Here is a 7,651-nt window from a genome sequence, read left to right as displayed (position 1 = left end):
CAGAACACGTTCATTTTTGAAGGCCCTAAATTTTGGAATACTTTACATAACGATTTGAAAACTTCCTCTTCACTAATTGCTTTAAAAAAAAGTTAAAATTTTCCTTATTACAATCTTTTAATATTTAGAAAATTACTGTGTTGGAACATCTCCTTCCCAATTTTGTTTTCTTTCCCTCTTTTCTTCAGCCCATCTCAAAACAAAAAACTACTTGCCATCATGTTCTTGCTCTTTTTGTTTCAGCTATCTCAAGGATTTTGTGCGCTCCCTATTTCGTGCTCGATCTCTACAACTTTCCTTTTCTCTCACTCTCCTTCCCTCCAAACGCAGCCCGCATTTTTTTCCTTTTTCCCCCCCCCCCTTTTTTCTTCTTCTTTTTTCTGTTCTTTCTTCGTCATGTAATTTGTTACGTCTTCTTGTTTACAGTCATTACGTGTTTTAATAAATGTTCTCTGTTGGCCACTATTCTTCTTTCATTGATTATGTATTCAATATTTTGTTCACACTCATTATTATCTGAGGGGTCCACAATTTACAAGCTTTGCTTTTCAGTGGACCTCTCCATTTTCTCAAAATATAAATGCAATTAAATTTTAAAATTCTTTTTTTTGTCTTCCTAAAATGTATAAATTGTTATTAAGATTTGTTTATTACCAATGTAACTATGTTTTGTATATATTTTACATTGTATTCGTTATTATGTATTGTATTTTGTTGGAAATGAAAAAATAAAAATGAAATGAAATGAAATGAAAATCATGAATATTGATGACTAGCGCATGACGTATAGCCTAATAGTCCACTCCAAATTTTATTAAACCGAAACGGAAATTCTTTTTGCCCAATTGATCGTGAGCCCGGCAGCCACTGAGCAGCGCCAGATCGACGTTGCTCTATCCCTTACTGTTGAACGCCTAACAAGGTAGCAACAACTCCCATCTTTTAACGTCTTTTGGTATGACGCGGCCGGGGTTCGAACCCACGACCTCGCGGTTGTGAGGCGGACGCTCTACTGACTGAGCCAACACTCCGGTATAGGTGCCTATTGAGCCAATCAAATGCAGCGACAGGGTGGCTACCTTACGGAAAAAAAGACGCTACCCGGCGGCCGTACCGTATCGACCGGACAACCGCGCGCCGCTACGTACTGCATGCTTTGCTTGCGATCATGACGAGACGAGCGAGATGATACGCATATTGGCATTGACCCTCTATGCTTTGCTGGCCTGGAGTGACGAGATGCATAGAACATGAATTTCGTTATTTTGTAGGTGAAAAAGGATGTTGTTTTGTGTTCAGCTGGTCTTATAATCGAGAAAGGAGATGAAGCGAGCTAGGTAAGATTGAATGCTTTCATGATTCAGCGAGAATCGACTGAATTGAAGTGAGAATGAGATGGAGTCTTTATCTTCGACGCTTGCTCTGCAGAGCTCTGACTGAGTCTGGCGCTGCCACTGGTATACTAGCTGCTTGAGACGTTGAGTGTATTATGCAAGCTGCCAGTGCTATGCCTCTGCCTCTGCTATGTCTTGTGCATGTTCAATAATCCCTGTTGTGTGTTGTGTATATATTTGTCTTCAATGGTCTTTTTGAGACGGTGTTGCCCCAATGATGAATATACACATCGGTTGTGCAGTTTAGGCATGCTATTTAATACATGACAATCGTTTGCCTTTGCCTTTGGCATTGTTAGTTACTCAAAGTCAAACTCATAAATTTGTAACAATGTGTTCTGAGTAACTTCTGACCGGCTGAGAATAGGGCAGGAACATGATCATGATGATGTACTAGTCTGCTAGTACTAGACTAAGTTACTAGTACTAGTAGTAGCCGTACTAGTACTAGATCTAGAGCCAGAGGTAGTAAAGTCTGAACTAACCTAGATCTAGGTCAGTAGGTGTAGAGTCTACCTCAAATAGATCTAACATTCAGATATCCGGTTAAATTTGTATTTGTGGAAAATGTCTGACCTGGGGCCCGTTTTACAAAGCCTTTTTTCAATGAAAAATGCCAAAAATCAGTGACAAATCTGCTGACAACCATTCAGAAGCAAGGATTTCAGTAGCTTATAACAAAAACTGTCATTTGTCATTGATGACAAGTTTTGTGAAACGCCCCCCTGTGCTTCCCTGATCGACTAGTACAATACTAAAAATAGGTTTCTTAAATCTTAAGTTAAGTAGAGTCTACTACTCCACAATACTGAAAATAGGCTAGGCCCTAGGGTCTACTTAACTTAAATTTATTGTGGATCGGGAAGCACAGGTCTCAGATTAAAACAGATATTTTACACCAATAAATATTGAACTGGATATCTGAAGGTTACTTGGCCTTGGGGTACCTAGGTTTAGAACTTTTTGGTACAATTATCACAGATGGCCGAACATAATTACTGTGAAAAGATCAAAGAAATTAAAATTTGAATGACCCTGTGGTTGATGAGATCATTGACCCCTTGACTGTAGGATGTGTAACCATTGTTAAATCGTTATTTATAGCAAAATTGAACTACTGGTACATGTATGTGTACCTGTTTCTATCAATTCCAGAACCAAACTCACAAATTATTAATGAGGCAAATCAGTGTTTTGTCTTGTTTACATGTACATGTCTGACAGAATAAGAAGAAAACAAATGTGTCATTTTTATAAGGAAGGTGGAGTTAAAATGACAGATACTTTCATACATATAAAATCTCTTAAAGGTACTATGTCAAATTTGCAGGCCAAAAAAATGAAATGGTTAAATTCCAACGGCATTTGAAAGACAATACAAATTTAAAACGTCCCTAAAAGAAGGGGGGGGGCTTGAAAATGTCTTTAAGTGGGAAAATAACGACTATTAGTTGTTGAATCGACTTAGGAGCTATAGAACCAGTGAGTAATATTCTGATTTTTCAGACCATTGTACCGATTGGTCGTTAGTTTTATGCTACGCAAAGATTCTATCAGTTTAATTTTGGCCATTACAAGAAGTGGGTTATTTATGTAGACAAATGTTCATGTACCCTTTTACAGCTCATTTTATATATGTTATTACCAAAGATGAAAAAAGCCAGTTAGTCACTCAATAGTGCCTGACAGAGAAGTCTAGCAAGTAAACGGGTTTCCTTGCATAATTTAAATATTAGGACACTGCTAATGTTTAAATTTCATAGATAGGACATACATGTACATGACATATTCATAATTCCTGCAAAGTTCTACAAAATTTTGAAAATTGGGTGGATAGTGATTCTTTATAATTTTGATATATTTGGATGCCCTTGTAGATGTATTACCGGTATAAGCGCTAGAAAATGTAGCCCCTTAAAAATTCTACCTTTTGAGAAAAATTGAATATATAAAAATTTACCAGTGCTCCCGGTAAATTTTTATAAATTTCAAATAGCGCCTACGGCCGTTCAATCTGAGCTGCGACCATGAAAATCTCAGAATATGTAGTTGTGATATATAATTTTCGAATGGGAATAGCTAATCGGTCAATTTTAGTCAAGAAACATTGTTTTATAGCTTAATTAGTATCTTGACCTTGAGAGGGAGCTATACAACATAAAGAGTTTATTATGTACAATTTCATAACTTTAGACTTGATTTCAACCGCGACAACGATCACTGAATATTGTAGGATCGCATATCCCAATATGTTCATTTGAACCAAATTCATAACCCCATACCAAAACTTTGTATTACCTTTAATATATCATGGATCAGAAAATTTATCAGTGACTCATTAGATCAAAACTTTAATCATATGTTTCTTTCATTTTTGCCTCTGTCATATTCTCTCTAATTAATATGGGATCCGAGGATTACAAACAATTGGCCATTTTCACACCTAATCCATTTTGGACAGAGGTGCTTTGTGCCTTTTTAGATCTGGAATTCTTAATACATGTAGTTACTGATAAACATTGTGCATTTTGTAACAGCTGCCCTAGTGCCCATACTCAAATATAATGTGATCAGAATTCGAGCAATGGTTTTTCAGTAAGACCAATATAAAGGCCAAACTCAAGAACCAAAATAAATTGTTTGACTTGAATTGAGGTCATAATAAGTAATAATGCTCTTAAAGTCCAAGTCCACACCAAAACTAACTTACTTTTAAGTTTCAATAGAAGCAGAAAAACCAGACAAACCCAATCAAAAAAAGTTTTGAGTAAAATTGGGTAACTACAGTAATAAGGAAGTTATGAATTTTTGATAAAGTATGGAAATCACTACACAAATTGCCAATTTGGTTATCAGTTTGTGATGTCACTGCCTCACTACTTATCAATTGCTTTATATATATTTATCCATTAATTTCCCTTTATATCCCCAAAAACTTGATTTCCCCATGCCTTTGTCCAGGTTACATGATATGTAGGCTATCATATTGCTTGCATGAAATTTCACAAAATCTGTTATGAACTTTGAAGAATTGATACTATTTTCTGAATATAGCATATAATTATTGATTCTCATTTCTCATATATTAAATAGTTTATCAAAATTCACATTTTTCATGATTCAGATTTTACTGAAAAAAATTACTCTAGATATTAGTGCATCCACACAAAAACATATTGCTGCCAAAATAACTTGGATGCTGCTATGAGGGAATATGATTTTTTAGTGGAAATTTGAAATTTATGTCATCAATATAAAGAAAACAATGAGTGGATAGTGAGGTAATGACGTCACAGACTCATGACTGAGTTGCCAATTTGTTTGTGATTTTCAAACTTTTTCATGTGTTTAAAAATTCATAACTTTCTTATTAGTTATCCGATTTTGCTCAAACTTTATCCGATTTTGCTCAAACTTTTTCTGATTTAGCTCAATGAGGGATATAAGGAAATGTACCGTAAATCTTCGTGTATAAGGCGCACCTTTTTTGCCGCCGAAAAAAATTGAAAGTCGGGGGTGCTTCTTATACACAGGTACAGAAAAAAAAAGTTTTTTTTTTTTCGTTTAGATTTATGGCGCTATGCCTGGCAATGTCTCCCAGCTCAGTAATCAGTGTGTTGACTCACCACTCGGAAACTACAACAACACTAAAATTTGTCTGTCATCTTGGTTTGAAAGTAATCTTTCTAATAGATCTCAATATGTAGTTTATAATAATAATTCCTCAATTTTTATGCCTCCGCCACCGAAGGTGGTGCCGGAGGCATCATGTTTTCGGGTTGTCCGTCCGTACGTCCGTCCGTACGTCCGTCCGTCCGTCCCGTTTGACCGTTATCACAATATCTCAAGAACCATTTAAGATTTAAACTTAAGACTCGGGAATAGTATTTATCACCATAGGAAGACGATCTGATTAGATTTTGGAGTACGTAGGTCAAAGGTCACAGGTCACAGAGGTCAACTTATGAAATTCCTTGTATTGAGTTTGTTAGCGCGATATCTCAAGAACCATTTGAGATTTAAACTTCAAACTTAAGGATAGTATGTATCACCATAGGAAGACGATCTGATTAGATTTTGGAGCACGTAGGTCAAAGGTCAAGGGTCACAGAGGTCAACTTATGAAATTCCATACATTGAGATTGTTATCATGATATCTCAAGAACCACTGGAGATTTAAACTTCAAACTTAATGATAGTGTGTATCACCATAGGAAGACAATCTGATTAGATTTTGGAGCACGTATGTCAAAGGTCAAGGGTCACAGAGGTCAACTTATGAAATTCCATACATTGAGATCGTTATCGCGATATCTCAAGAACCACTGGAGAATTTTCACTTCAAACTTAATGATAGTATGTATCACCATATCATAATATCTCAAGAACCACTGGAGATTTAAACTTCAAACTTAATGATAGTGTGTATCACCATAGGAAGACAATCTGATTAGATTTTGGAGCACGTAGGTCAAAGGTCAAGGGTCACAGAGGTCAACTTATGAAATTCCATACATTGAGATTGTTATCATGATATCTCAAGAAGCACTGGAGATTTAAACTCCAAACTTGTTTAAATTGCTCTATGGCGGAGGCATCATTTTCGACTGCGCGCAGTCAAAATTCCATCTAGTTTTTATATAACAAATGGTGTACCACAAGGTTCTATCCTAGGACCTAGGTACTGTTTTTAATTTTTATTAATGATCTTACACATTCTTCTAAAAACGACATTGTTACTATTATTTGTGACAAGTTTACAAGCGCAAATCAGCGCCTTTAACTGCATCTCGATGTTAAATGAAGGTCCTTCTCGCGTGGGTTTTCGGCAACAAACCAACAACAACAACAAAACAAAAACAAAACAAAAATAGGGTGCGCCTTATACACAGGTGCGCCTTATACATGGAGATTTACGGTGATTCTTTAATGAATAGAATATATATTTTTCATGGTTTGAAACTTCAATACATTAAGGTGTCAACTGTCAATGGAGATGTATTTTACAAAAATATGTAGTAAGTTTTTTAGATGGAAATTATGTATTTCTTCCCCTTGCAATTGTTATGCTTGGAAGCTACAGCTACCTACATGTACAGTGCATGTAGTGCAATCATATGCTCAAAGGAAATGCTTGAGCCTGACCTACATGTACATCTACACATATTCCTTGGCCTGAGCAATAATGGTTCAAATAATTTATCAAAGTGGGCCAGATTTCAAAACTAACATTTGCTTGGGCTTTATTAGTAATACTGTACATAGTAGGTTATCAATTACATGTTTTTCCATTTAATGCTGGCTATGGCTACGCGAGGCATGTGGGAGGGCAGCTGGTATTGTTTGAACATGGACCTTCGTAGTAGGGTCCATGGTTTGAAGTTTACAATAAATAAGGTCGAAGTTCACTCCAACATTGAATCATTCTGCCTTCAGGGGGGAAATAAAAAAGATTTTTTTTGCGCCTAAGCATAAATCAAAAACTATTCTTTCCACTATCTTTCCAAACTGGCTGCAGAGAGCGATATGACATTTTGCTGTTAAATGAGATGAAACGGCTTTAGCCTTAGGGCTAAAATCATTCACAATGCACATTATTGTACATCAAAATGAATGTGTGTGATTAATTTTAATTGAAAACCAAGAGCACAAACGTTTCACAGACACATTGATCCTGTACCGTTGTTATCATGTGCACTGTACCTTTATCTCCCTATATATCTTTCAGTTTCTCTTTTTCTCTCTCCTCATCTTTCCTTTCTCTCTCTATCTTTTTCTCTGGATAAATTAGAATATCTTGTTCCACAACATTGAGTATAATGAAGCTAACATGTACTGTACATGTACCAGTACATACTTCCTGATTTAACGAACAAAATGTTAATATTGCTGTTTCAGTTTCAGTTTCAGTTTCAAGTTTTATTTCTGCATTTTCCATAAACAATAACAAAAATAACAATGAATACATTTTAGCAATATAATGATAAGTAATACAAGTAGTAATTCACAAATTAATAAATATAAATAATCAATAGTACAATTAATTTGAAAAGAAAGAAAAGGGGAAGAATGCAGAAGACCGATATCGTAAGCAGAGCTTGATATGATACCGGCCTTACAAAAGGAGGATAGGAGACAGGAAGAAAGAGCGGGTGAAGAGAGTGCTGTGCAAAGTGAAGAGTGCACTGCGTGAGCTCCTCATTCTATCAAATAATTTCCTTTTTATATACAAATAAACAGTGAATATTTATATTAAA

General features: G+C 35.7%; 1 protein-coding gene across 1 annotated transcript in view; it reads left to right on the top strand.

The window, feature by feature from the left end:
* The first annotated feature begins 1,161 nt into the window (after window positions 1-1,161).
* The window catches only part of LOC574982 (beta-1,3-galactosyltransferase 1), a 28,825-nt gene continuing 22,335 nt past the window's right edge, over window positions 1,162-7,651 (top strand). The window contains exon 1 of the mRNA XM_030972310.1: window positions 1,162-1,337. The gene's annotated coding sequence lies outside the window, so the exon portion shown is untranslated. The remainder of the gene's footprint in view (window positions 1,338-7,651) is intronic.

Source organism: Strongylocentrotus purpuratus, unplaced genomic scaffold (genome assembly GCF_000002235.5).
Source record: "Strongylocentrotus purpuratus isolate Spur 01 unplaced genomic scaffold, Spur_5.0 spur5_scaffold_6, whole genome shotgun sequence".
Taxonomy (NCBI): Eukaryota; Metazoa; Echinodermata; class Echinoidea; order Camarodonta; family Strongylocentrotidae; genus Strongylocentrotus; species Strongylocentrotus purpuratus.
This window is presented reverse-complemented; position numbering and strand designations above follow the sequence as displayed.